At 35.4% G+C, this 16327-nt stretch overlaps 1 pseudogene; it reads left to right on the forward strand.

Annotated features, from left to right (window-relative positions):
• Nucleotides 1-775: 775 nt before the first annotated feature.
• LOC113262323 (uncharacterized) overlaps nucleotides 776-16327 on the forward strand; it is a 142306-nt pseudogene continuing 126754 nt past the window's right edge.

The raw sequence follows: 16327 nt of genomic DNA on the forward strand, positions 1-16327 counted from the left end.
GAAGTGTCTATGACTACATGTCCTCTCCCATTCCAACAGAGCTGAGCCTGATGCTGATGCCATGTGCTTTCTGTGCGAGCTCTCGTGTACTGTCTCTGGAGGCTTGTCTACCGTCTGCAGGGGAGCGTGAGGCACTAAGTGAGAAGGTGCAGAGTAGTGGTGTTGGGATAGGTCGTCGAAAAGACATGGAAAACCCATGAACTAGACTAGATATTTGGAAGCTCTTTACCCTCCCTTGAGGGTATATTCCCTTGGCCTTGGAACACATGTTTCACTTGTCTTCTCCCAGAAGCTGCCTCAAGGATACAGCCTTGAGATAGTAATGAAGTGTCCAACTGAATGCTATATGTGACTGGACCCAGGTAAGGCCTCTATATAAACTTTTAAGATTCTGGTGGGCAGGTGTGGAAATGTACTCGTCTTGCAGCTGCCCAAGACAAGCCCCTTAAGTCAGTCCCCTTCTTGATTAAAACTGCCACCTACTAATCTGGGGTGTTCTGCCTTTTTCTTTGGTCTCTCCCTATTCTCCACATAGGAGACTTTCAATTTATACCTGAGAAACTTCTGAGGAGTTTGCGAAGCAATGACTGTGGGTACACATCCGCTAGTTGAGGGGGTCAACAAATGAGGCACCCTTAGGTGTTCATGAGTGGGACTCTTGGTGAAATCTGGAGACAGTTACTTGGATCTGCAGTCAGTTACTGAGATCCATGCACAGGTTGCTCTGAGCACCTGCTGCTTTTCCCTAACCAGGCTGTCCCCAGGCTATGCAGCCATGCCAATGCCCACAGTATTTTGGATGGGGCAAAACAGCATTGGCCCTCGAGAGCAGCATTCTGCAAGTCTGGGGAAGGCGGGCAGTCACTTTGCTCTCTCTTTCCTCCATGGGAAATATCGTGAGCTGTGGGATTTCTTTTGGCACCGAGCTATTTGCCACAGCTCCCCATGTGGCAGTTACTTGGATCTGCAGTCAGTTACTGAGATCCATGCACAGGTTGCTCTGAGCACCTGCTGCTTTTCCCTAACCAGGCTGTCCCCAGGCTATGCAGCCATGCCAATGCCCACAGTATTTTGGAGGCAGGTAAAATGACCCTGTTTTCTTTATCTTCTTCAGTGTGGCTATTCTTGGATTTTTGGTTCCACTGGGGTGCTGGAACCTCTCATCTGGAATCCTAGATTCCTATCAAGGTGTTCTTCTCTGTGGGTGGTTGTTAAAATTGGTGTGTCTGTCAGGGTGTAAGTCCTGGTCCTTCACATAACACCATCTTGCTGACATCACTCCTCCTAAACTTCCTTTTATTGGCTCTATATAAACATCAAATGATTTTCTGGCTAGAATTTGGGTCCTCATATAGCTTTGTCTATATAGAGAGAACACTTTTGCCAATTTCAAATGAATATTTCAGTTTCTATGGCAATTGTCTTTGTTTAACAGGTTTAAATATCAATCTCAGTGTTAATGTTAGTTTGCCCCTAAAAAAACCTGAATCATGCTCAGGTATTTGGACAGGAAATGCTGACACTCAGGATCCATTAGAAGTAAAATAACTAAGAAAATGATTCCCTGCATTTCTTGATAGGCATTCACAGCTTCTGTTTTCCTAGGCATAATCCTAGCTTCCAAGATTTTGGAGCTATTCATCATTAAAAGGTTATGTGTATGGGCACAAACATTTAATATGGAAAGTTTACATTTCTAGTCTTATTTTCCTTTATGTCATGATCACATTTCTAGTTAAATGATATTCACAAATATGGGTATGTACAATAGAGGCAAATATTTTTTAAAAACTTACATTTTCATTCACAGTTTGCTTTCTTTTCATCAAATTAATATCATGTCATCTAACTTTTATTTAAGGTATGTAGTGTTTCTTCGTATTCATAGCATCATCACTCAAAATACTAATTATCATGGTGGACATTTGTGTCATTAGAATGTCTTATAGTTTAACAAATTGTTATAAAGTTGGATCTTATCCTTAAGCTCCAATGTCTGTATGTCTCTGATAATTTTGAAAATACAGTCACCATTGTACCTAACCTGGGGAAATGAATAAATGGCTATCTGCAGTCCTGGCTTCATTTGAGCTATTATATTGCTGAGGGCATGGCTTTAGTATAGTTCACAGAATATGTCAAAAACTAATTGTGAAATATTTGGCTGTAAGGTGATTTGAATGTCCCTGATTAAAAAGCATTTGCATGTAAGATAATTGACTATTTTCAATTGTAATTTTGTCTATAAGTCCTCATTATTTAGGATTGACTTTTGACTAGAACTATATTTATGTGCTGGCATAATATTATTTTGAGTTATTCTTTTATATTTATTCTGCATATTAGAAGTGGATATTAATTAATTGAAAGTTATTGGCTTTTTTGCTTATTTTAAATGTTAAAGAAGTTTACTATGAAATTTTACTTATAAATATGCTAAATAGTTATTAGTCAGTTTTTAAAGTGTGATATTCTTTTATTTTATTTATGTCTACAGAGTGGTATATGTCATTCAAGTACTGATATTTCCTATAAAGTAGCAATATCTGTTCACTTAAGTGAAATACTTCAGTTAAAATTTCAGTGAAAAGCCATACATATGTGACTGTATGATTCTATATATGCATGAGTGTTTTTGTCTTTTCAAAGTAGAGTAGAGATGTAGTTGACATGAAGCGATGTCTGCCTTGCTCATCAAAGTCTGCCCATGAAAATATTATGTCTTTGATATCTTCTCATTGGGGAGTTACTCTTTGCTCATTCCAACCTTGAGATGCTAATGTCAGAAGATTCTAGTATCTGCTTCCATGTGCAGCAATTTCTTATTGAAGTAATATATCCATGATCTGAGGATAATCAAAGTGCATCTCTTAGATTTTTTCAACGAGTTGGAGAGTATTTAATTCTGATGGTACAGATGGAAAGAATGAGTCCATATCTTCATGTGTCACAGAAGTAAACTGGAATGAAAATGAAATGGATTCTTAGAGAGGCAAGAGATGAGAGTTAAAGATAATATCGACTGTCTTGAGTATTTGCTTCAGATCTTTCCTGAGGTCAAATTTCCAAATGTCTTCTTTGCTATTTGATTTTCTATACCGATAAAACCTTCCTTTTTTGCTTAGTATAAATTAGGCCTCTGAACTCTCAACTGAAATAAACACTGCAAAAAATGCTAATCATTTACCAAAAAAACAATAAAATTAAATATAATTGAATGATCACAGAAGTATCTGCTTGTCCTTTCAAATGTATCACTCTGAAGATAGATTGATATTTAGAACACCACAGGTCAACCCCAAATCATACCATTTAACTCATAGCTCTTTTTTTATTATCTCTTCCTGATTTTTACAAGTGGGAAAAACATCAATAATGGAGATGTTACCTTTTGAAGATTGCTTTTATTCTTGATATCTGGGGTGGGGAGTGAGGAGGAAAGACATATTGGAAAAACTCAAAGTAGTAGGATCTAAGACGGTGCTTTAACATTTAGTGGCCTAACTTCAGTGTAACCATAATAAAAAAATAATAATTGTATTACTTAAGATTAGGACAATTACTTAAGAATCATTGCACCAGGGGCGCCTGGGTGGCTCAGTCATTAAGCGTCTGCCTTCAGCTCAGGTCGTGATCCCGGTGTTGTGGGATCGAACCCTGCATCAGGCTCCTCTGCTGGAAGCCTGCTTCTTCCTCTCCCACTACCCCTGCTTGTGTTCCCTCTCTCACTGGCAGTCTCTCTCTGTCGAATAAATAAATATTTTTTTTTTTAAAAAAGAATCATTGTACCAATTGCAAAGAGTGGAAAAGTGGAAAGACTTCCCAAGGCTCCACAGAGTTAACACTCCTTAGTGTACAATGAAGGTAAAGTACATGGTACAACATGAGCACCTGCAGGAAATCATGGAGGGTCCAGCTCTTCCAGGCACCGCACTGCCTTTCCTCCAGGTTTCCAGTCTCACAGGACTTCACAGGGCTGGTAAGATTTAAGCCAGATACCATGATTTCAGGGAAGTCTAGGTGGGTACTTACAGCAGAGTATTTAATACACAGCTCGTCACATAACTCAAGCCAAGTTGTGCAAACCATCAAATTGAACATCTTCCAACAATGTAGAGCAAGCTGTCGCCAAACTTAAAAAGACGTATTATGAATCACATGTGATTCTTACTTTGCTCGGGGGGGCAGTACATCTCTTCCAGATAAGCATTGGGCTTTCTTACATAACCCCTTCTTATACAGACATAAATTTAAAATATGGGAATATCAGATGTGTGGAGGAAGACATTTTAAAGAAATGAGAGGTTTATTTAATTTAAGACAGAATGAAGAGAAGACCAGGCTATGCTTGAGGTCATCAAAGACAGTTCTCATGGATTGACATTAATTTCCCTTCACTTTCCTTTCTTTTTCCTTTGACTGTTTCTCCCCCAATCCAACAATTTTAACCAATGTTATTGAGGGATAATTTACGTATAACAAACATACACATTTTAAATGGTCAGGTTGATGACATTTTTTCTGATTCAGTAGTTTTTAAAATTGAAATATATATGACATATAACATAATGTAAGTTTAAAGTATACAGCAAGTTAATTTATGCATTTATATATTGCAATACAATTGTCCTTATAAACTTAGCTAACACCTCTATCACATCAAATAATTATCATTTCTTTTTTGGGGTGGGAAAAATTAAGATCTAGTCTCAGCACATTTCATGTTTATAATACAGTATTGTCTATAATCTCTATACTGTGCATTAAATATCCAGGACTTATTTATATTACTTGCAGGTTTGCCCCTTAAGCAACAACTCTGCCATTCTCCCACCCCCAGCTCCTGGTAACCACCATTGTACTCTCTGATTTTATGAGCTTATCTTTTTTTAGATTACACATATAAATGATATCATACAATATTTGGCTTTCTCTGTCTGACTAATTTCACTTAGCATAACGTCTTTAAGGTCCACTTATGTTGCAAATGGCAGAATTTCCTTCTTTCTTATGCCTGAATAATATATATTTTTTTGTCCATTCATTCATTGATAGGTACTTAGGCTGTTTCCATATCTTGGCTATTGTACATAATGCCGCAATAAATATGGGAATGCATATATGTCTTCTATATTCTCCTTTCATTTCCTCTGTATATATACCCAGAAGTGAAATAGCTGGATCATAAGGTAATTCCATTTTTAATTTTTTGAGGAACCTCCATACCGTCTTCCACAGTGTCTTCATCAATTTACATTCCCAACAGTGCACAATGATTTCCTTTACCCCACGTCCTTACTAACACTTGTTATCTCTTGTTTCTTGATAATAGTCATTCTAACATGTGTGAGGCAGTATCTCATTGTGGTTTTGACTTGTAGTTCCATGATGATTAATGATGTTGAATATCTTTTCATGTGTCTGCTGGCCATTTAGATGTCTTCTTTGAAAAAGTGTCCATTCACTTCTTCTGCCATTTTTTAATTGAATCTTTGTTGTTGTTGTTATTGAGTTGTGTGATTTTTTAAATATATTTTAGATACTTAAACCTTTATCAGATATATAATTTACAAATATTTTCTCCTATGCTTTAGGTGGCCTTTCATTTTGTTGATTATTTATTTTTGCTGTACAGAAGCAGTAAATTCGATGTAGTCTCATTTGGTGATTTTTGTTTTTGTTGTTTGTGCTTTCGGTATCATATCCAAAAAAATCATAGCTGAAACCAATGTCAAAGAATTTCTCCCCTGTTTTTTATCTACCCCCCAGGAGTCTTTTGTAGGTCTTATGGTTAAACCTTATATTTATTTTTTTTTCTTTTTTGAGAGAGGGAGAGAGAGCATGAAGGGACAGAGGGAGATGGAGAGAGAGAAAATCTTAAGTAGGCTCCATGCTCAGCACAGAGCCCAATGCAGGGCTCAATCTTGATTCATTTTAAGTTAATTTATGTAAGTGGTGTAAGATAGGGTCCAAATTCATTTTTCTGTGTTGTTGTTATCCAGTTTTCCCAACATCATTTTTTGAAGAATCTGTCTTTTCCCCAGTGGGTGTTCTTGACTCCCTCATCATATAAAGTTGATTGTATATACACAAATTTAATTCTGGGCCCTCTAATCTATTTCACTGGTTTATGTGTCTGCTTTTTTGCCAGTACCATAATGTCTTGATTACTATAGCTTTGTAGTATAGTTTGAAATAAAGACGTGTAAAGCTTCTGATTTTTGCTCTTCTACAGATCTTGTACTTCCTTAGTTAAGTGTACTCCTAGGTATTTTATTGTTTTTGATGCTGTTGTGAATGAGTTAGTTTTCTTCATTTCTTTTTCAAATTGTTAGTGTAAATTGTTGATTTCTGTATATTGATTTTATATCCTGCAATTTTATTGAATTTGTTGATTAGTTCCAAGAGCTTTTTTGGGTGGGTCTTTGGGATTTTCTATATAAAAGATTAGATCACCTGCAAATAAAGACAATTTTACTTCTGATTTGGTTGACTTCTATTTCTTTGTCTTGCCTGATTGCTCTAGGTAGCACTCTCAGTACTCTATTGAATAAATGTGATGAGAATGGACGTCCTTGTCTCATTCCTCGTCTTAGAGGAAAAGCTTTCAATTTTTCACCATTGATTTAATGTTAGCTGTGGGTTTGTCATACATTGTCTTTACTATTTTAAAGTATATTCCTTCTATACCCGATCTATTGAGGGTTTTTATCATGAAAGGATGGTGTATTTTGTCAAATGCTTACTTCTGTTTCCCTTCATGCACAACAGTAATGACTACCTCACTACTTTCAGACATCAAGAAATTATGGCACAGACTTTTTAATGCCTAATTGATTTTAATTTTAAAATCAGAATTCAAGATATAGTATTAACAAGTGTATGGACGAGGTTGAGGTTGTAACTCAATTTCTAATGAGAAAATTATTGGTTAGAATGATTGAAAAAACAACACAAATTTGCTTAAATATGGTCATATCTTTTTCTGAACTGTCCCATGATCAAGAGAATTAAAAGAGAGAGAAAGAGAGAGAGAGCCCTTGAGTACTATATTATTAAATAAGTGGCTTAATTGCATCTCTACATATTATGTCATGTGTTTTTATTGCCTTATAATACTAATGAAGCTGTGACATAAGTATCTTCTCAGAACCATCAAAAGGTAGCATATAAAGTAGGTACATATAACATCATAAAATTTTCTGCAATAAATATAATTATTTTTCTCATGAAATACTCAATTTACATGGCACGGGGATTAAGAAATTAAGTTTTCTCATGGTCTTGTATAACTTATTCTTTGCCTTTTGGCTCTTTAAGAAACAAGAAAACAACATGTGAAGATAATTTATAGGATGCTTACTTTCAGGCACTTCACGGAAATTTTGGTATATACTGAGAGTACAGCAAAAACTGGTTATCACTAATTGTAATTTGAGATATATGCCTTATTTGCAACAATTAATGAAAATTTATATTACTAGTGTCCTATGTAACTTGGAAAAATCGATTATCAGAAATGAAGATATATCCCACATTTAGGCTAAAATTTAAGTAGAATGGCCTAGATGAACTATTCAAGTATAAAATATTGTTTCAAATTTTGTAATTATTTTTCAGTAAATAGACTCTGAGTGACACATTAACAATAGCCTTTATTTTATAGGTATTTCCTGAACAGATCTCCCTTAAACAAAATAAAGCATTTTTATACACTTATTTAAAAGCAATTATAAAATTAGGAAGTTAAGAGTTTCTCTTGATTGATATTGGTTTTCATTTTATACATGATGGTGCATACTAATATTATTTTCAGATTATATTTAACATAAAATATATTAATATTTTAAGAAAGAACAAATTGGCTGTCATAAAATAATCATAATATAAATAACTGAGAGTATTAGTAATATATAATATATAAAATAATTTTATTATTATATTATTAAGTCAAGAAGATAAAAAATTACTAGCAGTAATTAAACATATTTATATATAAGCAATTGTCATTGATCTCCTCAGCACCATTAGGACTTAGGTGTTATTAACCACCCCAGTCTGTAGATGAAGAGATAATTTATCCAAAGTCGCAAAATTAAAACTTTGGTTCAGTATGACAAGGAAGTCTATACTTTCACACCATGCTGCACTAACTTTTAAAACCACTTCTTTTATAGCTCCTTTTTTTATATGCAGTCTAATTTATACAATATAGCTCGTATGACATCTAATTCATGAAAAATTTAATTATGTGTTTGAAGATCATTACTAGAAGGAATATTTCTTGAAGCTTGACTTTTTATAAATAATTGCAACTCTAATTATGGCATTATTTAGTCCCTTTAGGTTCAGGAGAACACTAGTTATGTGATCTTAGGCTTAATTTATTTTTATTATGTAAATATTGCACACAGAAGGATGCATTTATCTATGACTCTGAGTCATTGAATTTATAGGGCACTGCTGAAGAGAAAAAACATCTTATTTTCTTTATTTCCTACTAAGGGTTAACATAGTGCCTAGCTGTCAACATTCAATAAGTGGTTGAATTGAATTGTTAAAAATAAAAGAAAAAAGGTAAAGGGGTAAGGGAGACTTGCACTTTGAACCAAGTATTTATATTTACAATGATGTCTCTACCTACCTGTTGTTGGACAAAGAGAACGCAGCAAGCTCAGGCTGTCTGCAATTTCCAAATGTGTACTCCTCATCTCATCTTTTCTAGATTAGTCTTAGGAGATTCTTACTGACCAAATAAACAAGTCAAATTGCTGCATAATATATCTCCCTCTGGAATACTCACAACAATCATTAACCGATTAGTGCTAAGAGAAGTCCTTTCACAAATTTGGTTCAATTCAGTGTTTCCCTTACCCAAGTTAAATACAGCACAAACTCCTTCTCTTTCATATCGTAGGGAGGATAATAAGTACCATGCAGAGATTTTCAGTAAAAATGATTTTATATATTAGTTATATTTGTTTATCATGGTAACTAACATAAGTGACTATTAGCCGAGTGAATAATGACCTGTCTTTCACACCTTTGTATATTTTAGATAAAAATGCCATTTTTTAATTATTACTCTGAATTATAGGGTTAGATATTATTGGTGTAAAGGTTTTAAGAAGTGCCTTAGGCATATCATCAGTGATGGTCTTCTCACGTACTAAATTGGAAAATGCATTCGTATATGTATCAGTTGATAGTCAAAGGAAATTTAACAAATATCTTTGAAACTTAAGCTTTATTTTTATTTATTTATTTATTTTTAAGATTTTATTTATTTACTTGACTGAGAGAGAGAGAGCCAGCGAGAGAGGGAACACAAGCAGGGGGCGTGGGAGAGGAAGAAGCAGGCTCATAGCGGAGGAGCCTGATGTGGGGCTCGATCCCATAACGCCGGGATCACGCCCTGAGCCGAAGGCAGACGCTTAACCGCTGTGCCACCCAGGCACCCCTCATGCTTATTCTTATTTCCCAGTGAATTGCATAGACTTATTTTGTGGAATAGGGCATGCTGAAATGTTTTCTGATGACCAACACTGATAGACACACTCCCTTCCTTACTTTCTAGGAATGGACTCTGTAGCCCACAGATCACTTTATTGAAGTGGTTTTACCTCTGAAGTCATTTAGAGGCAGAATTTTGATTTTAGAATTTTAACAACATTGTGACTTGTTTTGAGGCTTTGTAAATGGTAGCATCCTTTTTTTACCAGAGAATAATTTTTCTTTTCATTTTTAAATTTACATATTTTTACAATTATTAAAGATGGTTAACATCTTATACACCTCTTCATTAGACATGAGTGTATAGAAAGGACCTATTACACATTCATGTTTATCCAGAAAAACAGCATTGGTGACCACTGTCTGCTGTTTTCCCCATAGCATTAAATGGAAGAAATACTACTGCAAGTTCACTTTTCCATTTGCAAATTTTTCTCTATTTTCATACACCTTTTAAAACCAGTCTCTGATATATAATGCCAGTTGTGAAGAACACTTCTCTGATGTGCGTTTGCATTCAAATCCTTACAAAGTTATTGTTCTTAGGGAATAGGGTTGATAAAACTGAGCCAACAAGAACATGTTTTTTTTTTTTTAATTTTTTTAATGGAATTAGTGTGATATCTTTCCTGATCTGCTCATAAACTCTCTTCTGATATTGTACATGGCCAAAGGTGCTAGCTTCCTCTGTTGCACCGGTCGGAGGGAAGCTACGAAGCTGGCACTGGTATAAAACCTAAGTCCATCTCTACTGGTGCTCACTGTAGCCATCACCTGAGCTCTCCAGCCATGGTTACGCTTCTGTGAACCAGTAGCTGTTTTCAGCTTCTAATTCCTCACTGGATCTAAATTCGCTTCAACAATTCTAGTACTAAATGTGCTAATTTAATGCCATCCTCTGCCTTAAAGGCATCTGAGGCATTCCTTTGCTAACTTTATGATCTGTTAATAGATTTTTAAAATATATTTTGCCTATATCTAACTTATAGGCATAGTCAATATATTTCACCAAAAACACCCTTATACTGTGAAATTATTCTTCTTTACTATTCTTTAAGACATTGATGGATTTGATGAACCAGTATTTATGGGACACTTAATTTTACCCAGATTTGGCTGAGCATAAGAGTTCAGGTCATTGTAGAGAAGACAGGAAAGCGAAACAAAATTTAAAATGAAAACTGATATGACATAATAAAAGTATATGAAAGTGTAGAAAGCTGTTACGTCTGCATCAGGAATGGGACAGAACAGGCACAAAGAAGCTTTCAAAATATGATAACGGACAGTGTTGAAGAGTAATAATTTTATTTATTTACTTTTTTTGGGTAGGTGGGGTGGGCCAGGGTTTTCAGGTGAAGCGAATATTCCAGGCTTCAAGAGACAGAAATAGTTCTTAGTTGGATGCTGTTAGATCATAGAGGGCCAGAGAACCAGAAGAAGATTAAGCTAGAGAGGCGAGCTGGGGCAAGACCATGGACATATTGAGGAATTTGAGAATTTTACTTTGGGAAAACAACTGTTTTGTTTTAATCAATGAGAACATAAGAAAAGGTCATTCCAAGGGTCATGAGAAATCTACCTGGAGTCAGGACAACACAGGAGACAGTACAATAGGTTAACAGCTGGTGCAAGAACAGAAGTCATTGGCATTTACTCATTGCTCTCAAGAATTAACTCTGAAACATCAGGGTTTGTTTTTTTGTTTTGTGTTGTTTTTTGTTTTTGAAAAAATACACTGTAACAGCAGAGCCATTCTGAGAGTACGTGAATGATGGCACTCACTTTACAGATTCTCAGTACGTGATTGTGCCACATCGATGGTTCGTGGCAAGAAATTTTCTTAGTATACTTTCCATGTCTTGAGCACTGGCCATGAGCTAGAACCTACAATAATGCTTTCCTTGTATGGATGAATTTAATTCTGTAAAGATACTGTGAGGCAGATACTATGACTGTCCACATTTTACAGTTAAGGAAAACTGAGGCCTATAGTAGGGGTTCAAAAAACTTGTTTACATTCACAAACTAGTAAGTAAACAGATGTGGCAGGATTAGATAGGTCAGGCTTTTAACCACTCCCTCCACATGCTACTTTTCAAAGATTCTAGTACATATATAGACTTAGTTAAAGTTACAGACACTGGTTTGTGAGGAAGGGATGTTCTTTTCCATCTTTTCAAAAACAAATTGTTCACCTTTAATGGCTCAAATCAAGAGCCATGTCTCTTGGGAAGTTTCTTTGTCACTGTCTTCTAAAAATCACCATTAATGAACCCTTCATTTTTAGATCATAGTGTTTTTTGTTCTTTGGTTATGTTTTGTTGTGCATTGCATGATTATGTTGTATATTTATTAAATAGCCATTTTAGACACTTTTACATATGTGCTACGATGGCAGATGCTAGCTTTTATGGAAGAGCTATGGTTAGTGCCAAATGGAAGTTTGTCCTTTTCTGCCATGGGAATGTGAGTCTCATACTTTATTTTATAATCCTTTAAGTTGGAGAAATTAATGCACAGTAACAAATGTAACAAATTTTATTGAATAAACAAATTCATTAAAATCCATTATCCAGTGACCCAGTGAAGGAGGATAACTTTAAGATGGCCTTTGATAGACTTGTAATAGGTGGTGTAGCATCCCCTTATCAGACTTTTATAGGAGGAAAACACAGCAGAGAATTGTAGTTACTTGGCTATATCAACCTTTCATAAAATACTGATTTGTTTCTTAATCCAATTCCTATTTATCAATAATATAGGAGAAACTTCACATTCATATGAATTTCTTCATCTTTTCATGTCGTGGTGACGAGTGAGGTACTATCTTGTATTGAAATCATGTCTAACAGAATTTTTAAAGCAGGGTCAGGCAGATATACTCTACCATTTCCAACCATTGGATCATGATATTATCAGGCTTTTTAAATTACTAGAATTTAACATAAAATTTTCATAGGACTTGTCTTCTCAAGAAAACTTGCAGAATGTAGAGAACAGTACATAGGGTTTGTCCTTTTACTTCTTCACAGGGAAATTTACCTGGATAACTAATAGGTAAAATTATCACATTAACTTTATTCGTATACTTGACTCTTGAAGATTAATAGCTTGGAATAGTAATCAGATGAGGCGATTACTTTATCTGACCTAAAATTTTTCAATAGTTGGTGAATCAGTCCTGTGAGCATATATGTATACATGGTAGGGTGAGGAGGAAAAGGTGAGCTGCTTCAGGCTAGTGCAAAGTTTGTGTCAGTTGCATTAAAGATTAGAACTTGGTATTAAAAAAGAAGAATAAAAATGCCAAACAGTTTTAAGTCCCAGCTGTTACAAATATCGAGTACATGTGATCTATCCACTGCATACAATTTCATTACCTTCTTCTAGTTAAAGAAGACTAGTTGGTCATAAAAAAGCCAACTCTCTCTTTCTGCTAAGTGTGCTACAACACAGGGAAAAATAAGAATAGCATCTGGAATTTTATGGTGAAATCAATCTGAAGGAAATAAGGAGAAAATGAAATTTGATGCATTGGGATAAAGGATAGGAGCCAATGGCTTCATCACAAACAAAAGAGGGAAAGATTTAAGTACATTAAGGTGATCATGACAAATATTCATTTATTCCTCATGAATTTTAAGCAACTACAATATTATCAAATAGTCTGATAAGTCTTTTGATATATAAAAAATAAGACATGGTCATGGCAATCATGTGTGCTTTTATTAGAAGTGAGGTAATATTAATGACTGGGAGTCAGCGCTGAAAGAAATAAATTTTAATCTTCCATTAAATTTTTAAGTCACAAGATATGAGACTTACATGAGTAGTTACTCGTATAACTTTCAGGATATCTTCCTTGAGTGTTATTCATTCACTTGTCATGCATTTTAAGCATCTGTAATATTACTGAAAAATACTGTGGTAGGTTTGTTGACATATAAAAGTTGTAAAAGTTTGAAGGAAGTAGTGAATTATTTACACTGGAAGAGATGTAAAAAATTCAAGAAGTAGGGCATTTCAGCTCAGCCTTGAAAGATGAGCCTTGAAAGTTCATGCCGTGTTCAATGTGATGAAATTACAGGCTACATGAATGAAAGCAGCTGTAGATGCTATTGGAAAGGAAGTCTGGGCCCAAATCATGGAAAGCTTTGTATGACATGGAAATAATTTTGAACTTAATTTTGTAGATAAAAGTAAGACAACAAGATTTTTCTTGAAATCAATGTAATATTTATTATGTACTTTCTGTGGACCAAGGCACATAAGATTAACAACAAATATAAGGGCAGATACAATTGCAAATTATAATGGCCTCAGAAAATTGATTGTGGTAGTAAAAGATGCTGTCCTAAATTTCTGTACCAATATGGCAAGCGAGTCTTTCATAGATCCGAACACAGACAAACAGAACACCATGATTTATTACAGTGATTGGCAAGCTTTTATATGTAAGGGGTCAGATACTGTGTATTTTAAACTTTGACAGCCATAAATTCTCTTCATTAGTACTCTTGTTATTGTAGTGCAAAAACAACCATAGTCAATTTGTAAATGAATGGGTGTGGTTTGTGTCAATAAAATTGCATTAACAAAAATAATCGAAAGGTCTTATTTGGCCTGTAGGCCATAATCTGCTGTTTCCTGATTTAGACCAATGAGACAATTCTCTGGAATTTTCTTTTTCTTTTCTTTTCTTTTTTTTTTTTTTTTTTTAAGATTTTATTAATTTGTTTGACAGAGAGAGAGAGGGAGAGAGCATGAGCTGGGGGAGAGGCAAGGGGAGAAGCAGAGGGAGAGGCAGAAGCAGACTCCCTGCTGAACAGGGAGCCCAATGCAGGGCTTGATCCAGGAACCCTGTGATCATGACCTGAGCTGAAGGCAGACACTTAACAGACTGAGCCACTCGGGTGCCCCCTGGAATTTTCCTTCACCAAATGTTACAGAAAGGTCAACATAGCGTCTACCCATAGATTTTGGAAATCTCCAAGACCACCCTCACTTCTAAAACTACTGCAGGTTTGGGGGTTCCCAAGACTACTTCCTGGTTCAAAACTTACTAGTAGGATGAACAGAACTCACTAGAAGCTGTAGGAGCTGTTATACTCACATTCATGGTTTGTGGTTTTTTTGGTTTTTTGTTGTTGTTGTTGTTTTTGTTTTTGTGTTTTTTTTTTTTTCAGCAAAAGGATATAGGTTTACATCAGCCAGTAGAAAAGACACATATGGCAGAGTCCAGAAAAGTCCCAAGTATGAAGCTTCCTGTTATTCCCAATAGAATCATAGACAACAGTAACTCCTCCCAGACCTGATGTGTGACAATATGCTCAGAGTATTGGCAATTCTCTCAGGGAAGCTCATCTGAGTCTTGATATCCAGAGTTTTTACTAGGGCTCAGTTAACACAGACATGGCTGACTGCTCACATAAGCTGACTTTTAGTTTCCAGGCTTTCCAGAGGTTGAGTTGAAATTATGGGACCCAAAGGTCCCCAAATAAATCATATTGCTGGCATAAATTATCTGTCATGAGCCAAGGCCCCTGAATAAGCAAACATACTTTTTATCAGGTAGGATATTTTAGGAGTTTAGAGATTACCTTCCAGGAGTTGAAGGAAAAGGCCAGACCTCTCCTCAGACAAGGTTAATTCTTTACTGTGTCTACTACCTTTTATTGGCTTTCTAGGGTGGCTGTAACAAAGTAGTACCACAGATTGGATGGCTTAGAACAACAGAAATATTTTGCATAAGTTCTGGAGGCCAGAAGTCTGAGACCATGATGTTGGCAGGACCATGCTCCCTCTGAAGTCACTGAAGGAGGATTAGTTCCATGCTTCTTTCCTAAATTCTAGTAGCCTCCATCATACTCTCCTCATAGATGGCCATGTTCCCCCTGTGTCTCTTCATATCATCTTTCATCTGTGCATATCTCTGTATCTAAAAGTCCCTTTTTATAAGGATACTGGACATATTGGGTTATGGCCCACCCTAATGACCTTGTTTTATCTTGGTAGGCTCTGTAAAGATCCTATTTTCAAATGAAATTATTTTTGGAGGTATTGGGGATAAGGATTTGAGTGAACACAATTCAATCTATAACAACCTTATTGGTTTGTTATGAGGATTACATGAATTAAGATACGTAAAAGGCAAAGCCAATAGAATACAATTTATCACTGAAATCTCAGGATTAAAACAAATCCAAGAGTACTTAAGGCCTTATATATCTTAGTTTGTCAGAGAACCAAGTGGAACACAGATCAATAGTCTTCGATATTGATATACTTAGTCACGAAGCAGAAAGTCATGACTGATAAAGTAAATTATAAGTCCTTTAATCTTTGAAGATGGTACAAGTGCCCTGGAACTCTGTGGGTAATAATAAGGATAAGGAGAATATGTCACAGATGGTATTGACTTAAAAAAAAAAAAAAAAAGCCAGATTGTTTTTATTGTGGCCCTTACTTACTCACTTCTATGAATATGTATCATATTTTGTTGCAATGCTTTATTTGTTTACCCGGGATAGACTATGTTTTCATAAGCATCAGGGACCAGGTCTGTCTCAGCAAGTGAGGTACCTCCAGTGCTCGGTACATGGTTGTCACTCAATCTTGTTTTTTTGAATGAATGTTTGAATAAATGATAGTCACAGAGCCAGGGATATGTCAAAAAATAACCACTTCTTTGTTGCAACTTAGGAATTAAAAAGTAGTAATTGCTGTAGGAAAAGGTGTTAAAGTAAGTTGTATAAAAATCAAAACATGCTTTAATAAAACATGCGGATAGGAAGATCTTTTGTAGAAAAGA

Source organism: Ursus arctos, unplaced genomic scaffold (genome assembly GCF_023065955.2).
Source record: "Ursus arctos isolate Adak ecotype North America unplaced genomic scaffold, UrsArc2.0 scaffold_9, whole genome shotgun sequence".
Lineage (NCBI taxonomy): Eukaryota > Metazoa > Chordata > Mammalia > Carnivora > Ursidae > Ursus > Ursus arctos.